This window comes from Clarias gariepinus, chromosome 5 (assembly GCF_024256425.1).
Source record: "Clarias gariepinus isolate MV-2021 ecotype Netherlands chromosome 5, CGAR_prim_01v2, whole genome shotgun sequence".
In the NCBI taxonomy this organism is placed as follows: Eukaryota; Metazoa; Chordata; class Actinopteri; order Siluriformes; family Clariidae; genus Clarias; species Clarias gariepinus.
This window is the reverse complement of record NC_071104.1, coordinates 4,468,584-4,483,036: the sequence shown is the minus strand read 5'-3', so window position 1 is coordinate 4,483,036 and position 14,453 is coordinate 4,468,584. Positions and strand designations below refer to the sequence as shown.

The 14,453-nt window shown below is 44.0% G+C and overlaps 6 non-coding genes across 6 annotated transcripts; all 6 read right to left on the bottom strand.

The window, feature by feature from the left end:
- Positions 1–307: 307 nt before the first annotated feature.
- trnal-caa (transfer RNA leucine (anticodon CAA)) lies at positions 308–421 on the bottom strand. The gene is made up of 2 exons: positions 384–421; positions 308–353 (listed from the first exon to the last, which is right to left on the bottom strand). It is a non-coding gene; the product is annotated as a tRNA-Leu (tRNA).
- A 1,103-nt stretch (positions 422–1,524) lies between these two features.
- trnal-caa (transfer RNA leucine (anticodon CAA)) lies at positions 1,525–1,638 on the bottom strand. The gene is made up of 2 exons: positions 1,601–1,638; positions 1,525–1,570 (listed from the first exon to the last, which is right to left on the bottom strand). It is a non-coding gene; the product is annotated as a tRNA-Leu (tRNA).
- A 1,105-nt stretch (positions 1,639–2,743) lies between these two features.
- trnal-caa (transfer RNA leucine (anticodon CAA)) lies at positions 2,744–2,857 on the bottom strand. Its single transcript has 2 exons — positions 2,820–2,857; positions 2,744–2,789 (listed from the first exon to the last, which is right to left on the bottom strand). It is a non-coding gene; the product is annotated as a tRNA-Leu (tRNA).
- Positions 2,858–3,960: 1,103 nt separating this feature from the next.
- On the bottom strand, positions 3,961–4,074 carry trnal-caa (transfer RNA leucine (anticodon CAA)). The gene is made up of 2 exons: positions 4,037–4,074; positions 3,961–4,006 (listed from the first exon to the last, which is right to left on the bottom strand). It is a non-coding gene; the product is annotated as a tRNA-Leu (tRNA).
- A 1,102-nt stretch (positions 4,075–5,176) lies between these two features.
- trnal-caa (transfer RNA leucine (anticodon CAA)) lies at positions 5,177–5,290 on the bottom strand. The gene is made up of 2 exons: positions 5,253–5,290; positions 5,177–5,222 (listed from the first exon to the last, which is right to left on the bottom strand). It is a non-coding gene; the product is annotated as a tRNA-Leu (tRNA).
- Positions 5,291–6,393: 1,103 nt separating this feature from the next.
- trnal-caa (transfer RNA leucine (anticodon CAA)) lies at positions 6,394–6,507 on the bottom strand. Its single transcript has 2 exons — positions 6,470–6,507; positions 6,394–6,439 (listed from the first exon to the last, which is right to left on the bottom strand). It is a non-coding gene; the product is annotated as a tRNA-Leu (tRNA).
- Positions 6,508–14,453: the final 7,946 nt, after the last annotated feature.

Below are 14,453 nucleotides of genomic sequence, written 5' to 3'. Positions count from 1 at the left end.
AAACTGTGTCATGTTCCTCAAACTATTTCTGAAGCAATTTTGTTGTGTGGCAGCACCCAGCATCCTACTGAAACAGGCAACTGCAATTAGGGAATACCACTGCAGTGAAGAAATGTCCTTGGACTGCAACATATTAAGGGTAGTTAGCACATGTCAAAATCGACTCCGCAAGAATGCTAGAAGAGCCGGCTACCCAGTAGAAGAATGCCTGTTATATTGCATTGCCACCTTTCGATTGGACATCCAGGTGCCCTCATTTGTCCAGGTAAGCCAAAATACATGCAAGTTATTTTAAAACAGTCATACATGTCAGAAGTGGGATTCGAACCCACGCCTCCAATCGGAGACCAGAATCCTCCTCATCACAGGGGAAAGGTATTAACCTTGAGTCTGGCGCCTTAGACCGCTCGGCCATCCTGACACCTGGCAAACTGTTTCAACAGAGGTCTTATTACTGGTAGTATTTGGTACCATATGCCAGGAGACAGTAGACATAATTTGATGAGGTCTCAAGCCAAAGAACACCAATTCAGCTAAGCTAGCCAAGTACATTGTGGATAAGTAACTATAGTTCTTAGAAAGTTGGCAGAGTAATGGATGAGAAAGGGCTAACCTCAATTGTAAAATGCCATTCTGTATCAGATGACGGTTAAATATAATTTCCAAGACTACATGGTTCTGCAGTTATTCTGTCTGGATACTACACAGAAAGTGACATTTTTAAAAATTTGCTCCACTTTAATTCCTACCACACAATGGCCTACCTGTAGAAGACAGACAGCAGTGTTCTCCAAACTGTAGAAAATTGTATCAAGGAAAGAATGGCCTGGCCATTTCCAACATCCGGATAAAGTCATGTAACTTGATTTTGGTAGTGTTCTTAGCAGCACATGGATGTCCATGTCCATTGTCAAATCTTAGGACAATAGCAAACTAAGTCAGGAGGTGAAGTCATCTGGCCTTCTACAGAACGATGCTGACTGGAAATGCAAGATAGAGTGGCAGAACTAAGCCAAAGTCGTCTCTCTGCAGGATCATTAAAGTTGAATGTCAAGGCTTTGTCGGACGTTCGGTTCAAAAGGTATCTAACACACTCTGTGAAACAGGTAGTTCAAAATTCTGCTGATTCAGACTCTGATTCTGCACAATGAGCATCCATGTGGATATGAGTCAAAAGGGGCAGAACCGCAGTAATCGGCATGTGCGTCGCACCTTGAAAACTGTGTCATGTTCCTCAAACTATTTCTGAAGCAATTTTGTTGTGTGGCAGCACCCAACATCCTACTGAAACAGGCAACTGCAATTAGGGAATACCACTGCAGTGAAGAAATGTCCTTGGACTGCAACATATTAAGGGTAGTTAACACATGTCAAAATCGACTCCGCAAGAATGCTAGAAGAGCCGGCTACCCAGTAGAAGATTGCCTGTTATATTGCATTGCCACCTTTCGATTGGACATCCAGGTGCCCTCATTTGTCCAGGTAAGCCAAAATACATGCAAGTTATTTTAAAACAGTCATACATGTCAGAAGTGGGATTCGAACCCACGCCTCCAATCGGAGACCAGAATCCTCCTCATCACAGAGGAAAGGTATTAACCTTGAGTCTGGCGCCTTAGACCGCTCGGCCATCCTGACACCTGGCAAACTGTTTCAACAGAGGTTTTAACACTGGTAGTATTTGTTACCATATGCCAGGAGACAGTAGACATAATTTGATGAGGTCTCAAGCCAAAGAACACCAATTCAGCTAAGCTAGCCAAGTACATTGTGGATAAGTAACTATAGTTCTTAGAAAGTTGGCAGAGTAATGGATGAGAAAGGGCTAACCTCAATTGTAAAATGCTATTCTGTATCAGATGACGGTTAAATATAATTTCCAAGACAACATGATTCTGCAGTTATTCTGTCTGGATACTACACAGAAAGTGAAATTTTTTAAAATTTGCTCCACTTTAATTCCTACCACACAATGGCCTACCTGTAGAAGACAGACAGCAGTGTTCTCCAAACTGTAGAAAATTGTATCAAGGAAAGAATGGCCTGGCCATTTCCAACATCCGGATAAAGTCATGTAACTTGATTTTGGTAGTGTTCTTAGCAGCACATGGATGTCCATGTCCATTGTCAAATCTTAGGACAATAGCAAACTAAGTCAGGAGGTGAAGTCATCTGGCCTTCTACAGAACGATGCTGACTGGAATGCAAGATAGAGTGTTAGAACTAAGCCAAAGTCGTCTCTCTGCAAGCTCATTAAAGTTTTTTATGTCAAGGCTTTGTTGGACGTTCGGTTCAAATGGTATCTAACACACTCTGTGAAACAGGTAGTTCAGAATTCTGCTGATTCAGACTCTGATTCTGCACAATGAGCATCCATGTGGATTTGAGTCAAAAGGGGCGGAACCGCAGTAATCGGCATGTGCTTCGCACCTTGAAAACTGTGTCATGTTCCTAAAAACTATTTCTGAAGCAATTTTGTTGTGTGGCAGCACCCAACATCCTACTGAAACAGGCAACTGCAATTAGGGAATACCACTGCAGTGAAGAAATGTCCTTGGACTGCAACATATTAAGGGTAGTTAGCACATGTCAAAATCGACTCCGCAAGAATGCTAGAAGAGCCGGCTACCCAGTAGAAGATTGCCTGTTATATTGCATTGCCACCATTCGATTGGACATCCAGGTGCCCTCATTTGTCCAGGTAAGCCAAAATACATGCAAGTTATTTTAAAACAGTCATACATGTCAGAAGTGGGATTCGAACCCACGCCTCCAATCAGAGACCAGAATCCTCCTCATCACAGGGGAAAGGTATTAACCTTGAGTCTGGCGCCTTAGACCGCTCGGCCATCCTGACACCTGGCAAACTGTTTCAACAGAGGTCTTATCACTGGTAGTATTTGTTACCATATGCCAGGAGACAGTAGACATAATTTGATGAGGTCTCAAGCCAAAGAACACCAATTCAGCTAAGCTAGCCAAGTACATTGTGGATAAGTAACTATAGTTCTTAGAAAGTTGGCAGAGTAATGGATGAGAAAGTGCTAACCTCAATTGTAAAATGCTATTCTGTATCAGATGACGGTTAAATATAATTTCCAAGACAACATGATTCTGCAGTTATTCTGTCTGGATACTACACAGAAAGTGACATTTTTTAAAATTTGCTCCACTTTAATTCCTACCACACAATGGCCTACCTGTAGAAGACAGACAGCAGTGTTCTCCAAACTGTAGAAAATTGTATCAAGGAAAGAATGGCCTGGCCATTTCCAACATCCGGATAAAGTCATGTAACTTGATTTTGGTAGTGTTCTTAGCAGCACATGGAGGTCCATGTCCATTGTCAAATCTTAGGACAATAGCAAACTAAGTCAAGAGGTGAAGTCATCTGGCCTTCTACAGAACGATGCTGACTGGAAATGCAAGATAGAGTGGCAGAACTAAGCCAAAGTCGTCTCTCTGCAAGATCATTAAAGTTGGATGTCAAGGCTTTGTCGGACGTTCGGTTCAAAAGGTATCTAACACACTCTGTGAAACAGGTAGTTTAGAATTCTGCTGATTCAGACTCTGATTCTGCACAATGAGCATCCATGTGGATATGAGTCAAAAGGGGCAGAACCGCAGTAATCGGCATGTGCGTCGCACCTTGAAAACTGTGTCATGTTCCTCAAACTATTTCTGAAGCAATTTTGTTGTGTGGCAGCACCCAGCATCCTACTGAAACAGGCAACTGCAATTAGGGAATACCACTGCAGTGAAGAAATGTCCTTGGACTGCAACATATTAAGGGTAGTTAACACATGTCAAAATCGACTCCGCAAGAATGCTAGAAGAGCCGGCTACCCAGTAGAAGATTGCCTGTTATATTGCATTGCCACCTTTCGATTGGACATCCAGGTGCCATCATTTGTCCAGGTAAGCCAAAATACATGCAAGTTATTTTAAAACAGTCATACATGTCAGAAGTGGGATTCGAACCCACGCCTCCAATCGGAGACCAGAATTCTCCTCATCACAGGGGAAAGGTATTAACCTTGAGTCTGGCGCCTTAGACCGCTCGGCCATCCTGACACCTGGCAAACTGTTTCAACAGAGGTCTTATCACTGGTAGTATTTGTTACCATATGCCAGGAGACAGTAGACATAATTTGATGAGGTCTCAAGCCAAAGAACACCAATTCAGCTAAGCTAGCCAAGTACATTGTGGATAAGTAACTATAGTTCTTAGAAAGTTGGCAGAGTAATGGATGAGAAAGGGCTAACCTCAATTGTAAAATGCTATTCTGTATCAGATGACGGTTAAATATAATTTCCAAGACTACATGGTTCTGCAGTTATTCTGTCTGGATACTACACAGAAAGTGACATTTTTTAAAATTTGCTCCACTTTAATTCCTACCACACAATGGCCTACCTGTAGAAGACAGATAGCAGTGTTCTCCAAACTGTAGAAAACTGTATCAAGGAAAGAATGGCCTGGCCATTTCCAACATCCGGATAAAGTCATGTAACTTGATTTTGGTAGTGTTCTTAGCAGCACATGGATGTCCATGTCCATTGTCAAATCTTAGGACAATAGCAAACTAAGTCAGGAGGTGAAGTCATCTGGCCATCTACAGAACGATGCTGACTGGAATGCAAGATAGAGTGTTAGAACTAAGCCAAAGTCGTCTCTCTGCAAGATCATTAAAGTTGGATGTCAAGGCTTTGTCGGACGTTCGGTTCAAAAGGTATCTAACACACTCTGTGAAACAGGTAGTTTAGAATTCTGCTGATTTAGACTCTGATTCTGCACAATGAGCATCCATGTGGATATGAGTCAAAAGGGGCAGAACCGCAGTAATCGGCATGTGCGTCGCACCTTGAAAACTGTGTCATGTTCCTCAAACTATTTCTGAAGCAATTTTGTTGTGTGGCAGCACCCAGCATCCTACTGAAACAGGCAACTGCAATTAGGGAATACCACTGCAGTGAAGAAATGTCCTTGGACTGCAACATATTAAGGGTAGTTAACACATGTCAAAATCGACTCCGCAAGAATGCTAGAAGAGCCGGCTACCCAGTAGAAGATTGCCTGTTATATTGCATTGCCACCTTTCGATTGGACATCCAGGTGCCATCATTTGTCCAGGTAAGCCAAAATACATGCAAGTTATTTTAAAACAGTCATACATGTCAGAAGTGGGATTCGAACCCACGCCTCCAATCAGAGACCAGAATTCTCCTCATCACAGGGGAAAGGTATTAACCTTGATTCTGGCGCCTTAGACCGCTCGGCCATCCTGACACCTGGCAAACTGTTTCAACAGAGGTCTTATCACTGGTAGTATTTGTTACCATATGCCAGGAGACAGTAGACATAATTTGATGAGGTCTCAAGCCAAAGAACACCAATTCAGCTAAGCTAGCCAAGTACATTGTGGATAAGTAACTATAGTTCTTAGAAAGTTGGCAGAGTAATGGATGAGAAAGGGCTAACCTCAATTGTAAAATGCTATTCTGTATCAGATGACGGTTAAATATAATTTCCAAGACAACATGATTCTGCAGTTATTCTGTCTGGATACTACACAGAAAGTGACATTTTTTAAAATTTGCTCCACTTTAATTCCTACCACACAATGGCCTACCTGTAGAAGACAGACAGCAGTGTTCTCCAAACTGTAGAAAATTGTATCAAGGAAAGAATGGCCTGGCCATTTCCAACATCCGGATAAAGTCATGTAACTTGATTTTGGTAGTGTTCTTAGCAGCACATGGAGGTCCATGTCCATTGTCAAATCTTAGTACAATAGCAAACTAAGTCAAGAGGTGAAGTCATCTGGCCTTCTACAGAACGATGCTGACTGGAAATGCAAGATAGAGTGGCAGAACTAAGCCAAAGTCGTCTCTCTGCAAGATCATTAAAGTTGGATGTCAAGGCTTTGTCGGATGTTCGGTTCAAAAGGTATCTAACACACTCTGTGAAACAGGTAGTTTAGAATTCTGCTGATTCAGACTCTGATTCTGCACAATGAGCATCCATGTGGATATGAGTCAAAAGGGGCAGAACCGCAGTAATCGGCATGTGCGTCGCACCTTGAAAACTGTGTCATGTTCCTCAAACTATTTCTGAAGCAATTTTGTTGTGTGGCAGCACCCAGCATCCTACTGAAACAGGCAACTGCAATTAGGGAATACCACTGCAGTGAAGAAATGTCCTTGGACTGCAACATATTAAGGGTAGTTAACACATGTCAAAATCGACTCCGCAAGAATGCTAGAAGAGCCGGCTACCCAGTAGAAGATTGCCTGTTATATTGCATTGCCACCTTTCGATTGGACATCCAGGTGCCATCATTTGTCCAGGTAAGCCAAAATACATGCAAGTTATTTTAAAACAGTCATACATGTCAGAAGTGGGATTCGAACCCACGCCTCCAATCGGAGACCAGAACTCTCCTCATCACAGGGGAAAGGTATTAACCTTGAGTCTGGCGCCTTAGACCGCTCGGCCATCCTGACACCTGGCAAACTGTTTCAACAGAGGTCTTATCACTGGTAGTATTTGTTACCATATGCCAGGAGACAGTAGACATAATTTGATGAGGTCTCAAGCCAAAGAACACCAATTCAGCTAAGCTAGCCAAGTACATTGTGGATAAGTAACTATAGTTCTTAGAAAGTTGGCAGAGTAATGGATGAGAAAGGGCTAACCTCAATTGTAAAATGCTATTCTGTATCAGATGACGGTTAAATATAATTTCCAAGACTACATGGTTCTGCAGTTATTCTGTCTGGATACTACACAGAAAGTGACATTTTTTAAAATTTGCTCCACTTTAATTCCTACCACACAATGGCCTACCTGTAGAAGACAGACAGCAGTGTTCTCCAAACTGTAGAAAATTGTATCAAGGAAAGAATGGCCTGGCCATTTCCAACATCCGGATAAAGTCATGTAACTTGATTTTGGTAGTGTTCTTAGCAGCACATGGATGTCCATGTCCATTGTCAAATCTTAGGACAATAGCAAACTAAGTCAGGAGGTGAAGTCATCTGGCCTTCTACAGAACGATGCTGACTGGAAATGCAAGATAGAGTGGCAGAACTAAGCCAAAGTCGTCTCTCTGCAAGATCATTAAAGTTGGATGTCAAGGCTTTGTCGGACGTTCGGTTCAAAAGGTATCTAACACACTTTGTGAAACAGGTAGTTCAGAATTCTGCTGATTCAGACTCTGATTCTGCACAATGAGCATCCATGTGGATATGAGTCAAAAGGGGCAGAACCGCAGTAATCGGCATGTGCGTCGCACCTTGAAAACTGTGTCATGTTCCTCAAACTATTTCTGAAGCAATTTTGTTGTGTGGCAGCACCCAGCATCCTACTAAAACAGGCAACTGCAATTAGGCAATGCCACTGCAGTGAAGAAATGTCCTTGGAGTGCAACATATTAAGGGTAGTTGGCACATGTCAAAATCGACTCCGCAAGAATGCTAGAAGAGCCGGCTACCCAGTAGAAGATTGCCTGTTATATTGCATTGCCACCTTTCGATTGGACATCCAGGTGCCATCATTTGTCCAGGTAAGCCAAAATACATGCAAGTTATTTTAGAATAGTCACAGATGTCAGAAGTGGGATTCGAACACACACCTCCAATCGGAGACCAGAATCCTCCTAATCACAGGGGGAAAGTTATTAACCTTGAGTCTGGCGCCTTAGACCGCTTGGCCATCGTGACACCTGCCAAGCTATTTCAACAGAGGTCTTATCACTGGTAGTGTTTGGTACCATATGCCAGGAGACAGTAGACATAATTTGATGAGGTCTCAAGCCAAAGAACACCAATTCAGCTCAGCTAGCCAAGTACATTGTGGATAAGTAACTATAGTAGTTAGAAAGTTGGCAGAGTAATGGATGAGAAAGGGCTAACCTCAATTGTAAAATGCTATTCTGTATCAGATGACGGTTAAATATAATTTCAGAGACTACATGGCTCTGCAGTTATTCTGTCTGGATACTACACAGAAAGTAACATTTTTTAAAATTTGCTCCACTTTAATTCCTACCATACAATGGCCTACCTGTAGAAGACAGACAGCAGTGTTCTCCAAACTGTAGAAAATTGTATCAAGGAATGAATGGCCTGGCCATTTCCAACATCCGGATAAAGTCATGTAACTTGATTTTAGTAGTGTTCTTAGCAGCACAAGGATGTCCATGTCCATTGTCAAATCTTAGGACAATAGCAAACTAAATCAGGAGGTGAAGTCATCTGGCCTTCTACAGAACGATGCTGACTGGAAATGCAAGATAGAGTGCCAGAACTAAGCCAAAGTCGTCTCTCTGCAAGATCATTAAAGTTGGATGTCAAGGCTTTGTCGGACGTTCGGTTTAAAAGGTATCTAACACACTCTGTGAAACAGGTAGTTCAGAATTCTGCTGATTCAGACTCTAATTCTGCAGAATGAACATCCATGTGGATATGAATCAAGAGGGCAAAACCGCAGTAATAGGCATTTGCCTATTCAGGGCCAGGATAAAGTTCCAGAGAGACATACGGGACTGCAATCCTCTCTGCTTCACCGAGACATGGGTGAACCCAGCGGTGCCGGACCATGCCATCCAGCCGGCCGAGTTCTTCTCGGTTCACCGCATGGACAGGAAATGGGACTTGGGGAAGTCAAGGGGAGGCGGCGTGTGTTTAATGGTGAACAGCAGCTGGTGAACAGCAGCTGGTGCAACAGCGCGAGCGTTGTTCCTCTCACATGCTCCTGCACACCAAATCTGGAACTACTGTCCCTCATGTGTTGTCCTTTTTATCTACCTCGGAAGTTTACATCGGTCATAATCAGCGCCGTTTATATTCCACCACAAGCGGACACGGACACTGCCTTATGCGTGTTGTATGAGGCACTCACACAGCACCAAACACAACCCCCGGGACGCTGCGCTTATTGTGGCGGGGGACTTTAATAGTGCCAACCTCAAACGCGCAGCGCCGAACTTTTATCAGCACATCACCTGCCCCACCAGGGGCGAAAAGACACTGGACCACTGCTATACAACGGTCCAGGACGGCTACAAGGCACAATCTCGTCCTCCGTTTGGTAAATCCGACCACGCCGCCATCTTCTTATGCCAAAATACAAACAAAGGCTGAAACAGGAAGTTCTGGTTCAGAGGGAGGTCGCGCGCTGGACGAACCAATCGGTGGCCGCGTTACAGGACGCACTCGATGACGCAGACTGGGACATGTTCCAGCTCCAAAGATGACGTCAGCGTGTTTACGGAAGCGGTTCTGGGATTCATTGGGAAACTAGTGGGCAAAACCGTAGAGATAAAGACTATCAGAACGTTTCCCAACCAGAAGCCGTGGGTGGATAAAACCATCCGCGACGCTCTGAGATCTCGCACCGCTGCCTACAACACGGGACTCACGTCCGGGGACATGGAACCATACAAGGCTGCGTCATACAGCGTCCGGAAGGCGGTGAAAGAGGTGAAGCAGCGCTACCGGAGAAAACTAGAGTCACAGCTCCAACAGAGTGACTCTAGGAGCCTGTGGCAGGGATTAAGGACAATAACGAACTATAAAACACCAACAATGACGAACGCGGACGTGACTCTGGCAGACGAGCTGAACACTTTCTTTGCTCGCTTCGAGGCTGCAGCTAAAGACGCTAGCGATGCTAATGCGAGCGGCGCTAACGGCTGCAGACAGGAAGACACTGCCAGCACCGGAAACGCGTTCATCTTCACCGAGCATGACTTGAGGAGAGCCTTCAAGAGAGTGAACACCAGGAAAGCAGCAGGACCAGATGGCATCTCAGGTCGTATCCTCAGAGCCTGCGCAGACCAGCTAGCACCTGTGTTCACAGAGATATTCAACATCTCTTTATCTCAGTCGGTGATCCCCATATGCTTCAAAGAGTCCATCATTGTTCCTGTTCCGAAGAAACCTCATCCTACTTCTCTCAATGACTATCGCCCTGTAGCCCTCACCTCAGTAGTGATGAAGTGCTTTGAACGCCTGGTCAGAAACTTCATCATTTCTTCACTACCGGACACACTCGACCCACTACAGTCTGCATACTGCCAGAACCGTTCCACAGGAAATGCAATCTCTCATCTCCTCCACACATCACTTACTCACCTGGACAAAAAGGGAATTATGTTAAAATGCTCTTCATTGACTACAGCTCTGCATTTAATACCATAATTCTTTCCACACTCACCACCAAGCTGGAGCACCTGGGACTCAGCTCATCCATGTGCCAGTGGATCTCCAATTTTCTGACTGGCAGACCACAGGCAATAAGGATGGGCGGACATGTCTCAGCCTCACTCACTCTCAGCACTGGAGCCCCCCAGGGTTGTGTTCTGAGCCCCCTGCTGTACTCTTTGTACACCCACAACTTCGTGGCCACTACCAACTCCACCGCCATCATCAAGTTTGCTGACGACACTGTCGTGGTGGGCCTGATCACCAACAATGATGAGTCAGCCTACCTAGAGGAGATTGTAAATCTGGAGAACTGGTGCCAGAGGAACAATCTCCTCCTGAACGTCAGCAAGACAAAGAAGCTGATAGTGGACTTTAGTACAAAGCAGGAGAGGAACTACCAGACACCCATCATCAACAGGAGCCCAGTGGAGAGAGTGGACAGCTTCCGATACCTCGGAGGCCAGGCAGCTTCTCTACCACCTCAGACGCTTAAGAGACTTTAGACTGCCCTTTAAGGTGCTCAGGAATTTCTACTACTGTACCATAGAGAGCATCCTGACGGGAAACATTATGACCTGGTTTGCTGGACCAAGGCCAGGAAGATTGTGAAGGACCTCAGCCATCCCAACAATGGACTGTTTTCTCTGTTGCGGTCTGGGAAGCTATTCCGCTCCCTGAAGGCCAACACAGAGAGACTGAGCAGGAGCTTCTTCCCGCAGGCGATAAGGTCTCTCAATCACATCACACCACACATGTAAGGATTTCTTGAATTTTGGTAGACCTCCTTTTGTCTACTCAGTGCTCAGCCTGTATTCTGCTTGTCCCGCCTGGTACCAGGGAACCCCTCAATGATACACACAAGTCAGTGCTCAGTGAGACGTTCAAAGTTTATTGTGGGAGACAGGAGTATATATACGCACACACACAAAGAACCAAAGAAAAGGTGGATGCAGGTGTGTTTACATCCAGTCTGGAATGCTTTTAAAAAATAAGGTAAGGAAGAACATAAATTTAGGAGTAGCTCTGCATTTACGAGCGTTTAACAGTTTTACGACCTTTAACATAAACTACTATAGAATGTGTTTATTGAAAGTACAGCTTGTGTCGTGAGAAAAGGAAGAAAATCACTCTGTTCTCATGCACACAGAATACAATGAAACATACTAAAAATATTCCCTACAATTCCCCCCTTTTATTCATAAGAAATATCGTTGAATAAAACTCAGAGCTTTCAAGAAGTCGCCGGCGGATAATAGGTCATCGGACGCGGCGCAGGAACATAACCTGAAACATACTTATACAAAAGATTTTGCACACAGCGAAAAATACACAGAAACATGACAGGTTGAGTGCAAACTCATAAATAACTACTAGAGGTGAACTATTGCCTTTCTTGACGATACAGTGCTCAGAGTGCGGGCACGCCCAATCTGCACTCGTCCCACCTTACGAGGCACTAAGATACCACCAGAAATGCTACACTAATAGCAGAAGTAAAGTCGTTCAGTGGCAACCCCAGACGATCCCTCTGTGTCACGTCACTTTCTCTATGTCACATCACAGGTTGAACATCACTGCAGCACGTCTTTAGTCTAGGAAACAAAAATCACAGAGACAGAAAGATAATAATACACACGCATTTATTCATCCTTTGGTCTCACGCCGACAGGACATCTCTTCAGCCTAGTAGCATGGATCCACTGTGGAAAAAGATCAGTTAAGACAGCAGTACGAGTAATTGCGATTATTTCTGCTGGTCCATCATATTTACAATCAAGATCAGTTGTTCCTATCGCGGGTTTACCTTTCCTCCATGGCACGGGAAAGGGTCTGCCAAATATAATTTCATGTGGGGACATGTGCACGTCTTTTCTTGGTGTCATTCTCATTTCAGCTAGAACAGCAGGTAACAGATCAACCCAGTTTTTACTCCCCATGGTTTGCATTGCTTTAGTCAATTTTTCTTTCATTGTCCTATTTGTTCTTTCTACTATACCTGATGACTGTGGATGATAAGGAATGTGAAAATACCAGGACAGTGAAAGATATTTACACAAATTCTGTGTTACCTGAGATGTAAAAGGTGTTCCTTTATCTAAGTCAATAGCATGAGGCACGCCATAACGAGGTATTATTTCTTTCGCTAAGACTCGGGACACCACCTTTGCATTCTCACAAGCACACGGGAAAGCTTCCACCCACCTAGAAAACTTGTCTACCAAAGCCAGAAGATATTTGAATGTGCCACATGCAGGCATATGCGTAAAATCAATTTGCCACTCTGCAAACGGGGCAGTAGGTAATGGAAGACTTTCGTGTTTACCTAAACCCTTTGTCACATTATTCTGAGCACACACCAAACATCTAGATATTAATGAATCAATTGTTCCAAGCATGTTGGCTATGCAAAAGAGTTTTTTCATATCTTCCTTAACCCCCCTTCGCGCGCGATGTGTAACACCGTGGAACTCGCGCACGAGGAACGAAAGACAATGAGATGGCAGGCACAAACGATCATCAGCACAATACCATAAACCATCAGAAGCAACGTAGGCACCTTAAGCTTGCCAAAAAGAGGAATCATTTGGCGTGGCTGAAGCTTGCAAAGACCATAAATCTACATCAGGAATCAAAGAGCTAGCAAGAAAGGATGTTTTGATCAAATCAGAACCAGAGTTAGGAAAGAAAATCTGTTTTTGAGCTGCTTTTTTAGCAATACAATCAGCTAAAGAATTACCTTGCACTTCCATAGAGTCACCAGAAGAATGACCCTTAGTTTTTACAATAGCGAGAGTACTAGGTAGATGGCATGCGTCTATCAAATCCTGAACTAGAGAAGAATGAGAAATTGGCTTACCCTCAGCAGAACGAAAACCCCTGGATTGCCAGATGCGGCCAAAGTCATGAGCGATACCAAAAGCATAACGAGAATCAGTGTATATAGTGACATCTTTTCCCTCAGAAAGAACACACGCACGAGTTAGAGCAAAAAGTTCAGCTGCCTGAGCAGATGAGAAAGGAAGAGAGTAAGCTTCAATGGTTATATCTGGCAATGCACACACAGCATAACCACAGAGAAATTTCCCATCATACGGTTTTGAACAAGAACCATCTACAAACAGAGTGTCACCAGTTGCTAATGGAGTAGAAGACAGATCAGGGCGTATACTAGTGGAGTGAATGATCTCTGAACAGCAGTCATGATCTGTATCTACTAACGTGTCGTCCTGTGCATTGATCAAGCGTGCCAGAGCATATCCAAGGGTGTCAAAAGAAGAGGTGGATTTTATCTCTAAGTTACTTGTAGAACAAAGGATAATCTCATACCCAGACCGTCTCTGAGCCGTCATATGTCGTGTTTGAAGGTTCTGTAGCACTTGTTTAACCTGATGTGGAGAATACAAAATTAAAGGATGAGAGAGAACAATCTTCTCAGCATCTTGTACCATCACCGCACAGGCGGCCACAGCCCTGAGACAGGCAGGCAAACCTTGTGCCACAGCATCTAAAGTTTTAGATAGGAAAGCACATGGTTTAACAACACCCTGCTTGAGCAGTGAGCTTAAAATCTCATCTATTCCTGAAGCCTTGGCCTCGGAGAGTGGATATTGTTTGATGTACACAGGTTGCAAGTGTTTTAATTTAGCTTTATAAGGCACACAGTGAACTAACCCCACCTCATTCTTATGTTCAGCCCACAGACTGCTTGGCACACATTCAAGGGCAGCAGGAAGAGAGCTATTCCGTGAAGAAAGGAAACAATTATTTACACGCATATTTGTAAAGTGGGAGAAAGAAACTGAATCAGGCACTTCAACAGTGAGTTTCGCGCCAGAAAAAGTCAGGGACATGTGTAGCCTGCTCATTAAATCACGACCTAACAGATTAAAAGGACAATCAGGCATGCAAACAAAACGATGAGAAAGATGAATTCCCTTATCTAAAGGACATGTTACAGTTAACTGGGGAGTAAAATAATTTCTTTGGGCAACCCCTTCAATTCCCACAGAGCTGATACTTTTATTTGAGAGCGGCCCCTCGTAATCACGACCCAAAGACGACATTGTGGCTCCCGTATCAACCAAGAAAGAGAATATGGAACCATCTATACATAATTCTATAAAGGGCAACTCATTAACCTGAGGTGACTCGAAAGTACAGGGTAACATCGCGGGGCTGGAACTCTGCGGGCATCCCTATGCATCATATGCTCCTACCTGCATCCCTAAGAAGGGATTGGG